The sequence below is a fragment of the Lissotriton vulgaris genome, chromosome 3_1, assembly GCF_964263255.1.
Source record: "Lissotriton vulgaris chromosome 3_1, aLisVul1.2, whole genome shotgun sequence".
Lineage (NCBI taxonomy): Eukaryota > Metazoa > Chordata > Amphibia > Caudata > Salamandridae > Lissotriton > Lissotriton vulgaris.
In genome coordinates, this window is record NC_141689.1 from 860,865,215 (window position 1) to 860,887,551 (window position 22,337).

Genomic DNA, 22,337 nt, shown 5'->3' on the forward strand with positions numbered 1-22,337 from the left:
TCCCACTCCAGAGAGTGCAACAGTAAGGAAAGCGTTGGATAGCATAGGAGTAAAAATTACTATTCCCACTCCAAAGAATGCAACAGTTGGGTAAGCGTTGGATAGCGTAGGGGCACAAATTACTATTCCCACTCCAGTGAGTGCAACAGTAGGGAAAGTAAATACTTCATATATATTTAAAAATAAATTAAATATTAATACTAATTACAAATTAATTAAAATGAATTCCCAATTTAAGATATTATAATAATTATTCAATTTAAAATGATAAAATAATTTAATTACTAAAAAATAATTACCTAATAATACAGAGTATTTACAAATAACAATAAATTATTAAAACATTTAAAAATAATTAACAATTAATTCAAAATAAATTCCAATTTATATATTAATAAATTTAATTAATTACAATTAAATGACTTCCCACCCAATTCCTCTTTAAACAAACCCACAACCCACCACAAAAATTAAATACATAAAATTAACATATTTATAATTAATCAACTCATGAAAATTAATTACCAATTACAATTTAATTAATTACCAATTAAATACTAAATTACAATTAATTCTAAATAAATACCACAAAAAATTATTTAATTAATTATAATTAAATTACTTCCCACCCTATTCCCCTATAAACTCACAACCCACTCCAGAATATAAATGAATAAAATTAACATAATTATCAAGTATTAAAAATTAATTACCAATCATATTTTAATTAATTGCCAATTAAAAAATAATAAACAATTAATTGTAAATAAATACAACTACATTGTTATACTTAATTAATTATAATTAAATTACTTCCCACCCTATTCCCCTATAAACCCACAACCCTCTCCAGAAAATAAATAAATAAAATTCATATAATTATCAATTAATCAATTAATTAAAATTAATTACCATTTATATTGTAATTAATTGCAAATTAATAATTAATTACCAATTAATTGTACATTAATACCAATAAATTAAAATATTTAATTAATTATACTTAAACTTCCCACCCTATTCCCCTATAAACCCACAACCCGCTCCAGAAAATAAATAAATAAAATTCACATAATTAACAATTAATCAATTAATAAAAATTAATTACCAATTATATTTTAATTAATTGCCAATTAATAATTCATTAACAATTAATTGTACATAAATACCAATAAATTAAAATATTTAATTAATTATAATTAAATTACTTCCCATCCTATTCCCATATAAACCCACAACCCGCTCCAGAATTATATTACGCAAAAATTAAATACCATAAATTGACTTACTTACCTAAAATTCAATATTTTTGTTGTCTATATTCTATCCATCTATATTTTTGTAGTCTATATTCTGTCTTATCCATATTCTGTCTACTCGATATTTTAAACTCGATATTGAACTACCTTGATATTTTTGTTGTCGATATTATGTCTGTATACCCTTATTTTATTGCCTACTGTGCAAGGGCAAGGAGTGCTGAGTCTAACATGCTAGACACTTAGGGCCTGATTTAGATGTTGGCAGTAACGGTACCGCCATTAACTTTTTGTCTTTTAAACTTGCCCACTGCTTCGATCGTGTGCCCGCCATATTCAGATGTTGGCGGTCCCACATACAAAAGACTGCATTCGAACTGCGGTCTCCACCAAGAAACATCTGCCACGTCGATGGCGGCAGCAAACGGAAAAGGGAATGCCGGGAACACCGCAGTCAGCTTTCTAGCCTTGCAGATTTAGATGTGCCTCACCACCAAGAAAAAGTGGCGGTCCAACCGCCACTGCTTAGTTGGTGGATTGGAGGGAAGGGGTGAAAACTCACCTTTTCTCCACTTCCCCCCGTCTTCGACTGGAAAACACCTGCCCTCTCTGCTGCCACTGGCCCACGGAGAAAGAATAACCCACCCCATTGATATGTTATGAGGTAGGGACGCCGCATTGCCAGGGTGCGTTAGGTGGTACGGGTTGTGGTGTTTCAGACTGGCAATTGGTACATGTGTGTATGTGCTGTGTAGTGTGCAGTGTGGGAGTGCACCTATGGCTAAGAGATAGTGTGTGTGTGTCACTTACCTCCATTCCATAGCCGCTGCCATTGTATCAAGTCCATTGAGTCCCACCTTCAGCAAAACCGCTGCCAGTACACCGCATGCAGGCCTCATCTAAATAAACAGTGGGTGGGAAACCGCCACCTTGGCGGTCTTCTTGGGCCCACCGCGGCTTGGCTGTAATACGGCCAACATCAAAATCAGGACCTTAATCTGGAAGTCAATCCGAAGTAAGGATCTGAAGTGTCACCACTATTTTGCATCTGCAGTTAATGCCTTAGCAGCAGAAGAAATCTGGAGCAGTAAAATAATTCAAAACCTCATATCTAGGGTTTTATTTAAGCAAGCCAGATTCATTTTAAGATCATTGCACATTGATGCAGTCACTGCCATGCAGAGACCTGGAATTCCGCACTCTGAGTACAATGAATCTGGAATCGCTGAGTTCTTTGATTTGCCCTGGAAAATGTCGATGAAGCAGAGTTTATTATGTTTAAGGTGTTGTGGAAATTAGCAAAATTAATGTACCTAAGCGGCGTTCATTTGCCCTCTCCCGTCCCCCTCCCTGTAGGCACCACGTATACCCTGAAATGTTGACCGCATCATTCTGCCAATGAAAGTCCGTGCCCATATGTACATGACAGCCATTTTAGGCCATGGCCTCTCTGTCCGTTTTTATAAAATCCCCGGCTTCCCTCCTGCGTGCATTTGAGCACCCCCCTCCCACTCTCCCATGCATAGACCATGAAACTCAGCACTCTGCGCGACCCTGCTATGAAAGGCAACCCTCCTGCTTGACCCAGGCACCCCCCCTTTTCCCTCTTGAAGAAGCATCCTTCGCCTCAGCTGACATAGCCCCCCAGCTGTATCTGACTGCCCCTGTTCTCTCATGTACGGGTCATAAGACCTCCCTCTCTCTGTGCGACTCTGACCCTGCGCGCACCCTGACCCCCTCCTTCTCCCTCACATGGACAAGTCATAAACCTTCCTCCTCTGCAAGACCCTGTCCTTGGGAGTCACGGCCGCGCCTGACCAAACACCTCCTTTCCTTCCATGAATGCCCCTCTGTTGACAAGCCTTCCCTCCGCGCTCGATTGTCCACGCGGCATGAATACCACTCCTTTGATGACCTCTTCCCCCGAGTCCGGCTGACCACACATGTCCGAGGCCATCGCCTTAGCCGGGAGATACCATTTACTGCCCTTATTGTATGAAGTCACTCCTCTTCAAAGGATCCACTATTGATCCTGGCCACCCCACCCCCTGGGCTATGATCAGGCGCACACATCCTAAACTGTTGACGGAACACTTAGCTGCGTGATTACCCTCCCCTCTTATCAGCAGGTCAAGGGTCCCTATTGTGAACACATGTGGGGTAGGATTGACACAAGGATCATGGGGATGTATTTTTCTTGTTACACAATATCATGATTGTAGTGCCAAGTGTTCTGCAAGGTATAAAAGACAGAGTCTCAGCTCACTTGTTAGAGCACCTCGAGACGATACCTTGTTGTCTGATCTGATGTGTTCTGCTCCGTCGGAATAAACTTCTGTTTCCTGCCTTCTGGTCTCCGGCGCCTGCCTCATTGCTTGGTAATTTGAATGGTACAAGGGCGGTTAGCGCCGGGCAAATCTTGAGAAAGGTCCTAGCCCTACCTTTTTCTACAATTGGCGTCCCAAAGCGTGGGGCCCATCAGCGACACGTGGATCCAGTGGGAGAGGTCCCGATGACAGAGTGAACGACTGCAACGATCGGGAAGAGCTCGTGTCCGATAGACCCTCGTCTGACAGCCGATCATCCGACCTTCACTAGTTCTGAACAGACCTCTCTCGAGTGATCCACGGTCCTGACTGGGAACCATCAGGAGTGCCACGGGCATCACGAAGAAGAGAGGACGATCGGGCGCTGGATCCAGGAGACAGGAAACCGTCCACGCGGTCCGGGTAAGGTCGTGTAAACACGACGAATTGAGAAAAGATTGTTTTGTTTGGATAATACTAGTATTACGCTTTGTTGAAACCTCTGGAGATTCGCTGTCTGCAAACGGGGAAAAACAAACAGGCTCTCTCTTTGCAAACAGTGAAGGATAGGTAACGCAGACTTTTGTCCCCATTGTAATCCGTCGTGCCTATCTTCCTCCCCCACTGTTTCCCGAACTGTCGTTCGTGGATTATTGTCTGGAGATTCTTTGTCTGCAAACAGGGAAGAACAAGGTCTCTCTTTGCAGGTAGAGAAAGAGTGGGTAGCGATAACTTTTCGTGCCCACTTATTCTCCCCACTGAATTGTTTGATTGGCCGATTATTCGGTATTGGTTCGTTTGAGGTATTCACCGCCGGCAAACAACGGAGAATAGAAATATTCTGTCTAGTCTTTGCCCGCCGTGATAAGATAGGTAGTGCAGACTTTTGTCCCCGTTGTAATCCGTCATGCCTGTCTTCTCCCCACTGGTTGGTAGCCTGTTTAGCCCGGACCGCTTATTAGAGATGAACCATCCAGCTCCACTGGAGGGCACCCCTAATAAGGACATATTCACTAAGCATGGACTAGTCGCTTTAGCTTATAATAGGTTATGGCATAAAAATACAAGAAAAGGAGTTGAGCGAAATCAGTAGGCCACTGAGGAGTTATCAACTTCGCTAAAAATAAAATAAGAAACGCTAGAAACAACCCGTAATAAGAAACATACAAATGGCGAGGGAAGACAAGCTTGACACCAAGGCAGCCACGAGGTAGCTAGGTTCCGTTGCCTATTTCTGCCCTAAACATGTCTGCTTCATTGCCCACCACGCCCAAATAACGGTCACACGAAATAGAAACAAATTCAATAGGTACCTACCCCCATTTCCGGAAGCTCCCGAAGTGCAACAGGTCCGCGGTTACGCCCATCCGGAAGGCGAGGCCTCGAGGCACGAGGGGCCCGCCTGGCCACGGTCAGTAGGAGATGATGTTGGGCAGGCGGTCCAAAGAATGACAGAGACCTCTCCATCTCTCCTCTTCTGCTGCCCTGCAGGCCACGGGGGGGGCTGTCTTGCCTCAGCCACCGACCACCCACCCCCCTCTGTCTCTCGCCTGGTCCGACCCGCGAAGAAGGCCGAAGCCAAAAGCGAGAACGGCGGCGCTTGCAAGTAGTCCTGCCACATGTCAAATTCCTGGATAGTCACAGGTAGTCCCGCCACATGTCCACCTCTGGAGAGTTGGAGGTAGTCCCGCCACCTGTCAAAGAGGAAGGGGGGGGGGCTGTCTTGCCTCAGCCGCCGACCACCCCCCCCCATCTTCAATAACCGGCACGGCCAATACCGAAGCGGCGGAGCCGAGGAACGGCGCGGGGTCGCTGGAAGGGGGAGGCGGCGCGAACGAGCCTCCCCCACCTCCCTTCAGGTGGAGGCTTCCAGCGACACCCCAACGCTCTTACTTAAAGAGGGTCCACAACGAAAAACGGTCTTTTGCCCAGGACGGGCACACGCCCCATGCCTTCTCTCCTCGACTTTGAAGATTCTATGAGAGCCGGGGGGCCCCCGACCCCTCCGCATGGGTGCCACCGTCCCCCTCACTGGGAACCGTGACATCGACGCACTCCTGCCGGCGCCAGCGTCAGTTTGGAAATGGCTAAAACACAGCCAAGGTACAGACTTGTTCAGTTCCGGTGGAACACCAGAGTGACCCGGTAGGAAAATTGTTGCCGCCCTCCCCACTCTTTGACTAAATGGTCCATATTGTTAGACTGTTACCACATTGCACAAAAACTTTTTGAACTGCCAACGGAAGGTTCTGGTCCAACCATGAGTCATTGAAGACATTCTGACTATACCGGAACCTGCCTGACCTCGCCCAAAATGGCGCCGATACACGAAACAAAACTTTCGAACTCCCTGTTCACCCGGATTGCTCGAATATTGATGCACTGAGATATGCATGCATTTTTTGGACAATGGAAGTCGATAAGATGGATAATGAGTATGTGTTTAAAGAAAGAAGCAATGTAAGACAGATATTGACCATGTGTTTGGACAATGAACTGATCTAGGGTGGGTACTAATTATGATTGGGAACAATGAAATGGTGTAATTTGGGAACCGAGTGAGCATCTGGATAATGAATTAATGAATTAATTGAGAACTGACCTCTTGACATGCATCATGCTTGCTCTGTAGGGAAGTTTGATACGATTTTATTGCACTGCTGCACTTTTATGCAATGAACTGCCCCCAACTTCGCTCTTCTTATGTACAGTTCCAATATGCTCCGTGGCCGGTCCACTGGGTTGTAGGCCTGTATTTATACATCAACACTTTTTTTTATTAAAAGTATTTTGAAAAAGAAAGCATAGTTGTAGCGGTTGCATTAATGAGTTTTGGATGATTTTACTACTATGAGCAAAGAATAAGTATGATGAAGGCTGAAGGTTAAAAAGGACCCGATATTTAGCAGCTACATTATGTGTGACAGGCAGCCGGAAAAGTGTTTTAGACGCTTTTTAACGACACCACAGAAATGCCACCTGACCGCCACCCTTGCACGCAACCTAAAGGGGTCGCGGCCAAGTAACTCATGTAGATACGCAGATCATCAATGATTATCTATCTGACGCTACTGGTCCCTCTGGGCTTAAACGCCGAGATGGCAAAGAAATGCACTACGTGGAGATAGGTCGAGTATGTGGTAGGTAAAAACATTTCCGGATTACTGCATGCTGATGAGGTTTGAATGCTGCCCCCCCACCCCTTCTTTCTCCTCCCTTCTGCAGGTCGCGTTGGAACATCGGCTGAAGTATGGGAGAACGATGATCGAACAACCGACGAAAAAGGGAAGGAGGGAATATGAGCATAGTCCTCATGACGATAAGTTTTTAGAGACATAGACTTAAATGTGACTGTTCCTCCATTAGAGCATAGCGACTGAGAAAATGGACTGACATAGAAACTCGACGGGTACTGTATGACGGAAATTGACTGGAAATTAGCACGTTAGAACGGCTGGGAGGATGGACTGACATAGAGACTTGACGGGTACTGTATGACGAAAATTGACTTGAGATAACACGTTAAAGAATGTAACTAGACGTTTGACTAGGTAGGGAAAGGACAGAAGAAAAATGCAAGAGTTAGGGTTACCAAGGCTGCTGCCGTCTGGGAAGTTAGAAATGTTGCTGATGTTCAAAAATACTGCTCCCCCCCCCCCCTTCTCACATTATAGATCTAGCCAAGCTGTCCGACTGTTCTCCCGATCAATACTTGCCGTTTCCTCAGCCTGGAGAACTTCCCACCAAAGGAAGAAACTGAAAAATGATTTAAGATCCAACCATGAGTAAATAGCGCGACCAGGTTAATTTCTGATCAACTAATCGAGGTGTAAGTATTGGCAAATGAGAAGGCTCGAAGAAATAACAAACGAAAAGGGAAATGAGAGGAAAAGGAGGAAAAAGGTAAAAAGAGCTCAGCACGTAGATAAATAGGATACTAAAGATGCGCAGCATGCAGAAGTTCTGTTTGGCCAATAATTGTTTTATGTTTTGTCGTGAACTCTTTTGTATGTAACGCATGTACTGTCTTCCCTTGTCTGAGTTTGTGTGTATGTAATGTACGGGTTTATGTCTTCCCTCTGTCTGCGTTTGCGTGTTACCTGACCTCTGTCGTTCTGTGTTGTGAGCACACTAAATGACCTATTTTCGTACACGTCTCTGTCTGTTTCTCTCTCTATCTCTCTCTATCTCTCTCTACATGTCATACGTGTACCGAATGGCTCGTTTAGGTTGCGGACGACTCTCACTCCCTACGAGAGTCCCCCTGTCCCATCCTTTTTGTATGGTAATATTGTGCCCCGTCGGCACCAGTCTGATTGGATACTTATTGAACGCGAAGGTGTTCAGCGACATTGACCAAAACTAAAATGACTGTATCTCGCCATATTACTACCTCTCCTTTCTACAAAATGAATGAACTCGAATTGGCTGAGAAGGAAAGGACAGGTGAGACGACTAAGGTCCCCTAATCTGGCCCTCTTAAAAAGGGGACTATATGTCAATGGCATCCTAATTTTTATTGTTAGAGACAAGCGCCAAGGTCCAGATTGACCCCCAATGCCCAGATTGCCCCACCCCCTTTTGCACCCAAGCGCGAATGCCCGAAGCGTCCCCGCCCCACTTGATTGACCCCAGCTACTGTCCCCGATATATATATCTGATGACCATGAGTAACTGCCGCCCCTCGAGAAAAACCTGTTTGACCCTGTCTTTCAATGATTGCACCCCCGCTCTGTTTGAAAGAGTTAGCCAGCTCTAAAGGGAAATGTAAGACTGTTAAGGCTCGGGTTAGAAGGACGAGTCTCCCCTGAATGTTGTCAATCTTGGGGTTTTTGATGAAATACGCAAGTGACAGGAGTCTGACCTCTGTCCATATATGTCATGAACGAACGCCGATTAGACTTGGTGCGAACGCAGTAGAAATACCCACCTACTTACTTCATGCTAATAGACTTCTGACTATGACCAATGAGCATAACGCCAGGTGCTAGGATTGTGAGTGGAATTCAAATGTAAAAATCTCTTCTCCTGCCAGGTCTCTAAAACTTGTTTTTACCCATTTAAAGATACTCAATCACCGGAGGAGAAGGGCCGGACGTGACGCACAGCGTGGCTGCAGATCATGAGACACATGCGACCTCGACCAAAGGTGGAGCCGCAGCACAACAAGAAACGGGACGAGGCAGCACCCTCAGAGGCGGTAAAAGAAAGGATGAAGGGCTGTCCTGAAGCTCTCTGTCCGCCAACCCACGTGTGCCTGGAGCCTCCGTCCCTCTTTTCAAGCCCGATTGATGGGCCCGCTTGCTTGTTATCCATTGCTCCCTTGGTCCCTTTGGTGTGTCCCAGGAAATCTGCCCCCACTCCGCCCTCTCACTCCCATCGACTATCGAAACAACACACCCTCTTTTCCATGCGACTCTCTGCTGAAAGGAAGAACAGCATCTAGATGGAAATGGGGTTACGCCACGGAAATATAGGTGCCAAACTTAAGGCGCCACTAAAAGGATTGGTTAGGGAACAGGACTGTGGTCTAACAGCAGAGGACTGACCGCACCCTGCAACGCGTAAGGATAGAACCGAGCTGGACCTATAGCTCCACCGCCGGTGCTCAACAGCGCCAACGAAAGGACACGGACTAGAGCCTACCAGTGATGGCTCACTGATAAAAGACACTGGGACGAAGAGATCTTGTGTATTGAACTGAATTCCGCCCTCAACTGCTTGGTCAAAATGTTCATTGGTCACATTTTTAAGTCAGAAACATTTATGCTATGTAGTGCTTTTGAAATGATAGGAACTCGACAAATGCAATTTCCTATGTGCTGCATTCTGCCCATCACATCAACTGTTCATGATTTTTATGCAATATGTTAGTATTGACAAATGCTATTTCATCAACCACATGTTTATATGTACGCCCCTTAACTAGGAAGGATAGGAAAATGAACTGTTGTTGTTTATATATACGCCCATCAACTAGGAAGAATAGGAAAATGAACTCGCTTATGTTAAAAGCGGCGACTGTGGAAATTAGCAAAATTAATGTACCTAAGCGGCGTTCATTTGCCCTCTCCCGTCCCCCTCCCTGTAGGCACCACGTATACCCTGAAATGTTGACCGCATCATTCTGCCAATGAAAGTCCGTGCCCATATGTACATGACAGCCATTTTAGGCCATGGCCTCTCTGTCCGTTTTTATAAAATCCCCGGCTTCCCTCCTGCGTGCATTTGAGCACCCCCCTCCCACTCTCCCATGCATAGACCATGAAACTCAGCACTCTGCGCGACCCTGCTATGAAAGGCAACCCTCCTGCTTGACCCAGGCACCCCCCCCATTTCCCTCTTGAAGAAGCATCCTTCGCCTCAGCTGACATAGCCCCCCAGCTGTATCTGACTGCCCCTGTTCTCTCATGTACGGGTCATAAGACCTCCCTCTCTCTGTGCGACTCTGACCCTGCGCGCACCCTGACCCCCTCCTTCTCCCTCACATGGACAAGTCATAAACCTTCCTCCTCTGCAAGACCCTGTCCTTGGGAGTCACGGCCGCGCCTGACCAAACACCTCCTTTCCTTCCATGAATGCCCCTCTGTTGACAAGCCTTCCCTCCGCGCTCGATTGTCCACGCGGCATGAATACCACTCCTTTGATGACCTCTTCCCCCAAGTCCGGCTGACCACACATGTCCGAGGCCATCGCCTGAGCCGGGAGATACCATTTACTGCCCTTATTGTATGAAGTCACTCCTCTTCAAAGGATCCACTATTGATCCTGGCCACCCCACCCCCTGGGCTATGATCAGGCGCACACATCCTAAACTGTTGACGGAACACTTAGCTGCGTGATTACCCTCCCCTCTTATCAGCAGGTCAAGGGTCCCTATTGTGAACACATGTGGGGTAGGATTGACACAAGGATCATGGGGATGTATTTTTCTTGTTACACAATATCATGATTGTAGTGCCAAGTGTTCTGCAAGGTATAAAAGACAGAGTCTCAGCTCACTTGTTAGAGCACCTCGAGACGATACCTTGTTGTCTGATCTGATGTGTTCTGCTCCGTCGGAATAAACTTCTGTTTCCTGCCTTCTGGTCTCCGGCGCCTGCCTCATTGCTTGGTAATTTGAATGGTACAAGGGCGGTTAGCGCCGGGCAAATCTTGAGAAAGGTCCTAGCCCTACCTTTTTCTACAGTGTGAGGTGATCCCATTGAAGGAATATCGTTTTGGGCGAGCGAAAGGTACCACAGAGCAGTCAAACCAGCTTTGCGGAGCACTGTCGGAGTCTCTGACCTGTATCTGTTTCCCCCTAATACCACTTCGAAGATATTGGCTGTAGCCACTCTTCCTGCAACTAAACTTGAGAACCTGCCAAGGTGCAGTTGCTGCCTGCCAGTCCTGGAATTGGCCACAATTGTCAGCTTGCTATTTGAAATGTATTCGTCAATCAGTTAAGCTCCTGAATAACAAAATACTGTGCACAGGAGCTTCCTGTCCAAGTGTCTGGATGTATATGGACTATGGCAGCTCTAATGTACTGCTTAACGTTCAAATTATTAATCTGTTACCAGTTGGTCATGTGTGCAAGAATTATCAGTGTTTTTTAGCCATTAATTGTACTCACATGAGTTCTAGGTACAGCCTTGGAGTTCTTAGGCCCAACAATTTTTTTTCCATTGATCTGCCACTGCCCCTGGTTAACGCCTTGAAATGAGGATTTGAATTTCACTTCTGAGCCTAGAGGGAATTGTGTAATTTGCATCCCTTCTCGGTCCCCAGAGACATTTTCTTTTTCCCTATCAGCAGCTGAGCTGGCTAAGTTATCAGCCGTTTTATATAGGCTGTTCGAGTTTATATGAGGTATCATGATATCATTCACTATAGATTTCTGTTTTTATGCTCTTTTTATCGATTTGTAAATGTTTTAAATAACCGAAACAAATAAAGTGTTTTAATTACTTACTCATAATAATTAAGTCTTCAATGTAAAATAGGTTATTAATGTTGTAACATTTTTTATATTGTTATATTGTTAAAATATAACATTATTTTAAATTAAAAAAAAATCTATTTTTTTTCTCCTCAACGTATTTGCCCTTTGACACCAGGATGCCAGACCCCATGTGTATCCTTCATGTCCTGCTAGGTCCCGCAACACCACTCTCTTCCGGCATCACCAGTGCAGTCCTGTTCATCCTCAACCCGGTTCCGGCCCGTTTCTCCTCCTGTTTTACTGCCCCTCCCTTACTCAGTGCTGGGTGGACACCAAGCCATTCTCCCTGGGGTGGCCCCTGGTCATCCAGCCTCAATGCTCTTCCTTACCTTAGACTAGGCTCACAACACAGGCCTCGCCAACCCTCTTCATGATCAATGGGTTTTTGTCGTCTGTTGTCTACCACATTCTGATCCTCTGCTTAATTAGGTATGTTGAGTCTCTTTCGCTTTTAAATTTAAACTTTATTTCGGTTAATGACCATGAAAGCAGCATAAAATATTAAGTCACATTGGGTAACAAACGATTAAATAAACTCAAAGCTGAAGTTTCCCAAAGGGATGCCATAATGAAAAATATTGTTTTTTAAGTTTTAATAAAATCTGAATAAAAGCTTTCGCACTTTAAAACATAAATTTGGAGGTTATGCTGTATAAAATCAATATTTTGTTAAAAATGTATCTATTATTCGGCGATTATGTTTAGTGGTTTGTTGAATAGTTGTGTGCATCTGTAGCTAAGGTGTCATGATTACAGTCAGCGTATATGCTCATTGGTTGTGTTCTGACATTTACATAAATATCCTTGTGCGAATAGGCAAGACTGACTCTAAAAATATATCTATTGAGAAAATCACACAAGAACCTGTATCTGACCTGTAAATGCGCAATGCTTGTTTGTGTAGCCTTATTCCAAGATGTCTGCACAAGGGTACGATCCAGTATATTGAGTCACTTTAAAATATCAATGGGTGACTTAAAACGTGTTTAGTAACTTGTTTTATTACGGTAGATTAAAGATTATTGGAAATAGGGTGAAAGTATGCACATATAATTAATATATTATGTTTTCTTTTTAATTTTGCAGCATCTTGCATGCCTATCACTGTTGCAGAGTTTAAGCCCTGCGCTTGGCTATGCTACCAACGAGGAACCAGGGATACCTTTGAGAGTGCAGGTTACTGTGTGGCCTATTCTCAAACTGTATTTTGTTATACATATAAAGTAGTACTACAATAGTGCTTCAAAAATACTACAAAATGCTATTAACAAACCTAAGAGTTTCAATTACCAACTCCGATTCTCCTATCTTTTCTATGGAGAGATCCTCACACATGCACGTTTATTACTTAAAAGTAAATTTGAGAAGGACTGGGGGAGTGGCTGGCTAAAAGGACTAAATGGGAGGAGCTGACAGAGGAGTAAGGAGGGGGCTTACAGAGGGTAAATGAGGGGATTGGGGATGGTAGGGAGGGGTTAAGGAAGGAGATGCACCCGCCAGCAAAAGAATAAGCACATTGCTATTCACAAACCTCAGTTCTGAAGTTATAACAGACAAAAAGGGGCCTAAAATAGTATATTACTCCAGCTCAGACCTAGAGTAGGTAAGGCACCACCTATGACCAACTACTGTCATTACAACACCCTCCCATTGGAAATAATGGATGTAGGACTTAAAATAAAACCCCGAGGAAATATTGTTAAATTGAGTTAGCTTATTTAAACTAGGTAAGAAAATAATATTTTTTTCTTAAATAAAACATATTTTGTTTGATAATTGTAATGCAAAGTTAGTTTTTATTAAAATATAATTAAAATACTTATAATACACATATATATAAACCATATAAAAAATTAATACATAAATATATATATATATATATATATATATATATATATATATATATATATATATATATATATATATATATATATATATATATATATATATATATATATATATATATTCTTTAGGTGGGATTTGTTATAATTAAAATTTCAGGAAAATAATTTAAAATTGAATGTATTCAAAGCAATTAAATTTTACTTTTAAATTGTTAATATTGCTGTAACTTTTTATATTGTGCTAAAATTAAAATAAATATATTACATTACATTATTTAAAATTAATTACATTTTCTAATGGAAGAAATGTAATCGATTTTCTTTTTAAGTTTAATAAAAGTTTACACTTTTAACTGCTTCCTTTTTCTCCATATATGGATCTCTTTCTCGGTAGCGGAGACCTCCACTTATATTTGAAAAGTTACTAGTAGTAACATTAAAACAATTACCTTTTTTTTAACATATTTATTAAATGAATTTCAATATGATAAATAAAGTTACATTTATTTTTATGCTTAAAACATTTATTAAATATATTAGCAATACCTAATATTTATTTTTAATATATATGTAATAATTTTAATATTTAATTTAATGTATATACATTTTTTAAAAGACAAAATTAATAATTTATGTTTACTCCCTTTTCCTACTGTCTCAAGTCCCTGCATCCGGTAATTTCTGTAGTTGGCTGTTGCAGTATCAGTGGTTGGCCGTGTGTGGTGCTGGACTTTCTACTGCTCCCTTTTGGCTGTGGTAACATGCACATGTAAATTTGGCACTGCCACCTCTTTCAGGAGATGGAGACACATCTGTCTGCACTTTTGAGTAACTTTACACTCGTAAATGAGGAATAGCCAAAAGCAGTAAAGCCACTCAAAAGTGTGAGAGTGAACATACATCTGTAGATTTACACAAGTGTACATTTACCTTTGCGAATAGGCCCTGAGTGTTTATGACCAACATCTAAACGTTTCTGAATAGATACTGTTTCTCAATTTGGAAGTGGCATATTGTGGGCATCCCTTCCAAATTGTGATTCAGTACCATAATTATCAATAGTTTGCAATGGGAATTCTATTCGCAAACCATTTAAAAGTTGCTGACTACCAAGTGGTAAATGATACGCAAACAAGAAGCAGTCCTGTTTGCAACACGTCCCCTTTGTGAATTAGGTAGCAGCTTCTAGGGGAGGAGGCTATGGTCCAGGGGAAAGCAGACAGTTATCACTGATAATTTCCAAAAATGTAAACCTTTTTTTTTTTGTAAACGCCCCTTTTCCTTTAAGGAAGTTGGGCCAATTTAAAAGAATGATTTCACGTTCAATAAAAAAACCCGCATGTTTTGCTGCAGTTTCTTGCAGGCCACCATCTAGGTCTTTGCAGGTAATTAGAGTGAGTCACAATTTCCAACCTCTTTGTTAATATTATTTTGTACAGCCTTATGCGACCCACTTTAAATCATCATTTTGCAAACTGACCTATTAATATATAGGTAGATTCACAAAATTAAATACTGGTTGTACCAAGTTCAGTCGCAAATTGTATCCAAATTTTGCAGCCTGTATCTTAGTACATCTGGCCAGTAATTTGTTGTCAGAGGGCTGTTGTGTTGTGCATTCTCTGCACATGTAAAGCATCAGTCAAGACAGTACCGATGCTTTGCAGGGACCCCCAGCTTTTTTCTTCCCAGAGAAAGACTTAACGCAAGCAGGTTTGGAGTATCAATCTTTGCATTCAACGGGTTCCAAGTAGTAAACAATACCGCCAGCCTTGCTTCCTGACCCGTATGTGTAATAGAGATTAACCCCATGTCGCTCCTGTCCTGGTCCCATTCCTTACTAATTGGAGATGACCATCTCCACGACAGGAAAAAAGAAAAGGAGCATGCTGAGATACCCTACCCACACCCTCCCACTGGGAATACATAAGCGGTACCAGCCTAGCATGCAGCCTGTTCTTTTTTTCTGTCTTCCGACGGATTTGGACGTGTTGGACTTACTTGATGGATTCTTCACTGGACTTCCCGTCAGGGCTGCTGGGCTGTCCTCGCTGTCCTCTTCCGCATTCTCCTGGCCTGCCAGGCTTTCCAGGAGCTGCGTTGATTGTCGACGAGTCCTTTGCGGCTGGGGCGCCGTTCCTCCCGGTCTCTTCCGGGTTGCATTGCGCGTCTCCCTGTGGCTTGGCCGGTGTGGAGGACGCGCTGCTGCGGCTGTTTGGCGGGTCCTGGGGCTCTGCTGGGTGATGCTCCTGGGTCCCATGCCTGGCGTTTGCTGTCCTGCCGGCCTCCTCTTCTTCCTGCCTCCCCTCGATTGGGTCGATGCTGGAGCAGGCCTTGCTGTGGCCTTGGCGGCCGTCTTGGGCGGGCTTCTCCTCCCGGCGCTGGTTTCCTGGTGCCCGCCTGGGCTGGTTCTTGGGGGCAGTGGGCTTGTGGTGCGCCTTCCTGCCCCCTTTGTGAGTACCGCGTAGCGGTCCGTTGTTTTTCTCCTGCTGCTTTGGGGGTCTGTTGGCTGACTCTCCTTCTGGGTGTGGCATGGAGGGGGGGCGGGGTCTCCTGGAGATGCCGGGGTTCGTACCAGGGGCCCCATGCCTGCAGTGCAGGCGCTCTTCCGCTGGGCTTCTCCCCGCTTCTGCCCTCACCACATCTCCTTTGGCCATTCCTTCCTGTTCTTGTCAGTGGGAGAGGTTGTACCGTGCGGCTGGAGCTCCCGCCTTTCGAGCCTGTGTCGGTGGGTTTGGGCTGGGCATCCGCTCCACATCCTGTGTTTCCATACGTGTTCCCCATCCTTGTGTGCTGTGACTCACGTTTGTGTATTTTGTTGATGTTATGTGGAGCTGCTGTGCGTGTGCCTTTGCTGTAGCTTCCTTTGCAGTGTCACATGCTGCTGTTTCTATTTTGGCAGGTTAGGGCATGGGCTGATTTTTCTCAATTTAGTAGTAGTAAAGTTAGGAGTCCTAACTTTACTACTACTAAATTGAGAAAAATCCTAATTGTAAGACTTTCGGTATTCACAGAAGGCATTTAGGAGTCCTAAAGTTAGTAGTCCTAACTTTACTACTACTACTACTACTAAATTGAGAAAAATCGTAATTTTAGGACTTTCGGTATCTACAGAAGGCATTTAGGAGTCCTAAAGTTTGGAGTCCTAACTTTACTACTACTAAATTGAGAAAAATCCTAATTTTAAGACTTTCGGTATTCACAGAAGGCATTTAGGAGTCCTAAAGTTAGGAGTCCTAACTTTACTACTACTAAATTGAGAAAAATCGTAATTTTAGGACTTTCGATATTCACAGAAGGCATTTAGGAGTCCTAAAGTTAGTAGTCCTAACTTTACTACTACTAAATTGAGAAAAATCATAATTTTAGGACTTTCGGTATTCACAGAAGGCATTTAGGAGTCCTAAAGTTAGGAGTCCTAACTTTACTACTACTAAATTGAGAAAAATCCTAATTTTAAGACTTTCGGTATTTACAGAAGGCATTTAGGAGTCCTAAAGTTAGTAGTCCTAACTTTACTACTACTAAATTGAGAGAAATCGTAATTTTAGGACTTTCGGTATTCACAGAAGGCTTTTAGGAGTCCTAAAGTTAGGAGTCCTAACTTTACTACTACTAAATTGAGAAAAATCCTAATTTTAAGACTTTCGGTATTCACAGAAGGCATTTAGGAGTCCTAAAGTTAGTAGTCCTAACTTTACTACTAAATTGAGAAAAATCGTAATTTTAGGACTTTCGGTATTCACAGAAGGCATTTAGGAGTCCTAAAGTTAGGAGTCCTAACTTTACTACTACTAAATTGAGAAAAATCCTAATTTTAAGACTTTCGGTATTCACAGAAGGCATTTAGGAGTCCTAAAGTTAGGAGTCCTAACTTCTGTGAATACCGAAATGAGTAAGTACATTCTGTAAATACTAAAAGTAGTAATTGCATTCTGTGAATGCCAAAAGTAGTAAGTTCATTCTGTGAATACCAAAAGTAGTAAGTGCATTCTGTGAATACCAAAACAGTAGTAAGTTTAGGATTGAGTCTTAAGTTCATTCTGTGAATCGGGCCCATAGTGTCTATTATCCTGGGGTTAAGTCATGATTCCTTACTTATCTAGACAATCGCCTGTCTTTGAGGTAGTAGGATAAGGTTGTGCTTACTACTGCTCTATAAAAATGTATGCCTAATCGTTTCTGAAATAACAAGGGAGCTTTTTGCGTGACTCAGAAACTGAAAAGTGATTTTGTAAATTTAAAAAATGGTTCTTACCACTGTGCTGCAGAGTGTATACTCTCTTTTAAATTCCTTTTCTTGTAACCTAAGGGGAATACTTAACGTCAATCTCATCTATCTTGTAGTTTCGGAATATACTACTATATAATGTCAAGTGAACCTGATCTTACCAATAGGCAGCCAGGCATTCTTCTTGCTCCAATTCCCAGTGTCAGAGTTAACCTATTGGTTGATGCATCTGCACAAGAGTTGTCAGAAACTGTTGGTTGTTTGTGAAATGTTGCCCAAGTTCTGCCTAATTCTTTCATAGTACGGATTACTGACACCAGTAAAGGTAAATCAAGAGCTGAGGTGTCTAACATATCCAATAGGTCTTCTCTGGTGAGGGTTTGACTGTGCTTTTTGTTGCCTTCATTCTGCTGCTGAGTAGAGCCCACAGATCAAGATAGCCAGCATGCTTCCCCCCCCTCAGTACATTGGTTATAGGTCTCTTTTCCAGAGTCAAGAAAGATACACCTGAAACTTAAAGCACAATCCATGTTCCTCCACAAATAAATGCACCCACCATACTCAACACTGCAGTGTTTTGAAAATATCTTTGCAGTCCACAATTCACACTTGCCACATTTCTCCACATCACCACAAATCATCACACACCTGACAATACTATTGAACTCCGTAAAGTAATGTGGCAATTACAACTGTAGTCATTGTTTCATTCAAGGGCTTCAAAGTTCCATTTTTGTTATGCATGACTGCTTTATAACACCCACCAAAACAGATTTGTATCTTGACACTATTAATAATATAGGTTACCAAGCTCAACTCAATAGGCATGTATTTGCTTTACCTTTGAAGTCTCAAGTCTAAGCTGCCTCTATCCATTTTCCAAACACTCATATCTCTATCATAGGCATTGTAAAGCACTGATTAGTCTTACGTTCACACAGAATATATACCACACTTTGCTTTGCTTTTCCTTTGCACTATTCCTTACACTCCTTTCCAGCCTCCCACCTCTCACCTTCTGTCCTACTGTCCTACTGCTTTCTGCAACCTTTACACTAAGGACCGAATTCACAAAGGCAAAATTACTCTTTTGGGTAAGTTACACATTTTTTTGTATTCTTGAACTACAAGTTTAATTTCATTAATAGCAATTTTACTGCTGCCGACACTACACATTCTTAGAAGTGACTCCATACATAAACAGATAAGCCTGTCCTATCTTTTTATGAGCGGAGTATCCTGCCCCAACTCTGGAGTCTCCACAGCCATAACATTTCCATTAGTAAACTTTAACTCGTAGTTTGTGAATACCCAAAAAAATAGTGAATTTATACAGTTTATATTTGTGAATCAGGCCCCAGCTTTATAAGTTCTAATTTCAGTGGTACTTACATATATTGTTTCGACAAATCTATGCCATGAATTATGAAAGTCAACATCAATGCTTAACACAAAACCTTTTTGTATGTTATTTCAACGAGATATGGGCAATCTGGTTAGCAGAAAAAATGAGCCGATCATTCGTAAATTCCAACAGAGATTTACATAACTCATGAATCATTTGTAAAATATTTTCTAAAGATTGCCCTTGGTCTCCATTGAGGTGAAGGAGCATGGAAGTGTGAGGAAGCTCGCAATGCTGTGGAGACCAGTTTGAAATTCAGCAATATTTGGCAGCTCTAAATTAGCATTATTAACAGTCTCAAGCATATGGAGTCAATTCAGTTTTGAATGTGGTGTAAACGGAAAAGAAGACTCAGTAATATAGATCTTTAGACACAACTAGCTTAACTTCCAACAAGCTACCCTAAACTGTGCAACCGAAACAGGTCCAAGTGGTAACCTATTCTGTGAACCACAGGGATACATTCTTGTTTTGCCTATGGAGGATGTCAACAACTATTTCAACTGTTTGGATGTGCACAAGGTTTACTGTTCACAAAGATTTTATGGTGAATGGGCTTATGTGGGCAGTGAAAATGGTGCACTGTGCCATCAACTAAAAAGCATTTACATAAATTTAAAATCGAGTTTTGAACAGAACAGTAATTTTAATAATGGATGCACTTGCAGGAAAATATGATCAATTAACATTTCAATGCTGTGAGATTAGAATTAATTATGTATGCTTACTTTACGTTTCCTTCTTTTAAGTATTTAATGTTTATTTCTTCTTTTTGTTTCTAGAGGAGAAGACATCTTCCAAGAGCACAAGAAAACACTTACTGCAGCAAATATGTTATTGTCCACTTTCGATTTTAATATCCTGTAATTGAAATGAAGCGAATTGAAGCCCCTTGACATTTATAGCTGTGATGACGTCTAATAACCTAAAAAAGGATCTTTAACAAGGATTCACAATGCTTTTGGGATTCCGTGTATGTCGGTTTGCTTCCTGGCACTTCAAGGACACAATCTGATCCAGTCAGTGTCATCAAAGCAACAAGGATGTGTTAAGCCTGCAAGTGAGAAACAGCAAAGGGAACCTTCTAAGTGCTGCAAACTTTTTTGAACTAAAATGAGAACTCTTTATAACCATGACATATTTTAGTTATCCTTGTAACCAGTGATATGAAAACTGAAACTGCATTTACAGGACACAATGTTGCAAACAATATCTAATTACCGAATAATAAGGCCTGTGGCCTTATTTAGAGTTGGACGGATGCAGACCAGCCACCACAAATTGGATGTAAGCCATGTCTGCCACATTAAGAGTGCACTGATGTCAATGGCAGAAGGGACATCCATCTAGTCTTCCTTAATAATAAGTGAGGTGGCTTACTTTCTCTCCTAGATATGCTGGCAAATGGTAAGCTCATCGGCTATTACGGGTTCAAATAGGAGCAAATGCAAAATGAATATATGTGCTAAATTGTCCTTTGACAACTATCCATTAAAATAACATATTGGAGCGCAATGCCCTGATTGACAAACCAGTACAGACTAGAAAAGTATATAGCACGGACTCCTCTTGTTTTTGGGAGGATGTATTTAAATAAATACCCTCTTCAATTTTTTGGTTTTTGGGTTCAGCTACATCATAAGTCCTCTTTCTATCACTTGGACAGTCTATCTCCAACAAAGGAATTGTGTGTCACAAGGAAGGTTATGATGAAAAATAAAGGTTAAATGTTAAAGGGATGGTACATAGTCTAGTATCTTCTTATGAGGCTTAACCTTGATGAATTCAAAGTGCAAAATCATCCAATCAGCTGCAACCTGTAACTACAAATATTTGAAGTGTTATCGTCAGTCAGGATTTGACATGGCTGCGGGTTGTGTTGCCCAACATTCATTTGCTCCTATTTTGAGTTTCAATCTATTATGCATTTAACAGACACATACATTAATCCCATTGACTTAATTTGCCCCTAACAGGACATAAATCCTAAAGACTATGGGCTGCCCTGCAATTGTCTTTAATGTTGTAATTTGTAGATTATTCGGTTAACCTGCTCATAGGAGCTGTGACTTTGAGGAGTACATACCAGTTAACCCTATCTTTCTGTAGTTATTTTATCCCATTGGCACCAGTTGAACATTCCACTTAATGTATGTGAAGGATCTTCTCCACATTAGATCATTTAGTCCAACTCGGACATCTAGTTTTTTATACTACATTGATCCCTAGAAAATTACAAATAATTGTCCTTCAGCTTCATGCCTCTGTATTTCAACAACATCAGAAATTTCACACTGCATCATGGTACTAAGAAATGCAAGCTCAAAAACTGATATTTATACTCCATTCTAAAATGAAGAGGACATGGAGGTAGTTATGGGAAGCATTTCTGCACTTTTGGTAATTACTCAAGATAAATCCAGATTGGGTGCTTCCTTTTTTAATTCTATTCATTGTGATGCAGGACTGTTATAATTATCTTGATTGTTTTTATGTATTGAATGAAAAAATAAAGAATCCCCTCATGTCCTTGTAAAAGGCAAGAAATTAGACATGCATACAAATATGACATTAAAATTTCAGATGACTTGTTTGTCCCATCTTGTTCATCCCCTATATAATTAGTAGGTACATTCAAAAGTTTAGAAAAATGTTCTACTCCATGATTCCTTGTGTTATTAAATATTGTTCTGCATCAATACACCCTATTTGGGGTGTTTCTCAACATTTACGTCCCTTTGTAATCAGGGACCCGATTACCTACATACATAAATTGTCCCATTATTGAGGCCCTGCCCTCAGGTCACAACCCTATCAGCACTTTTTTTAAATTATTGTTTAAGCTTGTTTTTCATGTATTTCCTATCAAATGTAATCTGACCCACAGAAATAGCTTTCTAGATGGGACATGAACCAGCACATATATTCTCAGCCTCGTTTATTATTGTTATGGACACTGTTATAATATAGTTGCTGCAATTAGTGTGCTGATTGATTTTAACACAAAACCTATGCTTTGTTGCTTTACAATGCTATGCTACGCTATGCTAAAAGATTTATAAAGCGCACGGCGAGCCAGAGACATCCCAGGGATGGTTAGGAGATGTTGCACCATACAGGACGAGAAATACACCTAGAAACTAAATCTATTAGAAGAGCCAGGTTTTAAGAGCTTTTCAAAAGTGTAGCTCATTGTCTATTGCTTGGATGGTCAAGGGGAGAGAATTCCAGAGCTTAACTACATTGAAACTAAAGGACCGTCCTTTACTTCTATCTCTTAGATAGTGATGATGGTAGCTAAATGA

General features: G+C 41.7%; 1 protein-coding gene across 4 annotated transcripts in view; it reads left to right on the plus strand.

Annotated features, from left to right (window-relative positions):
* HSD17B3 (hydroxysteroid 17-beta dehydrogenase 3) overlaps positions 1 to 21,731 on the plus strand; it is a 1,142,586-nt gene extending 1,120,855 nt beyond the window's left edge. For all 4 annotated transcript variants that reach the window (XM_086961177.1, XM_086961176.1, XM_086961175.1 and 1 more), the window contains one exon: positions 19,815 to 21,731. The gene's annotated coding sequence lies outside the window, so the exon portion shown is untranslated. The remainder of the gene's footprint in view (positions 1 to 19,814) is intronic.
* The last annotated feature ends 606 nt before the right edge of the window (positions 21,732 to 22,337 follow it).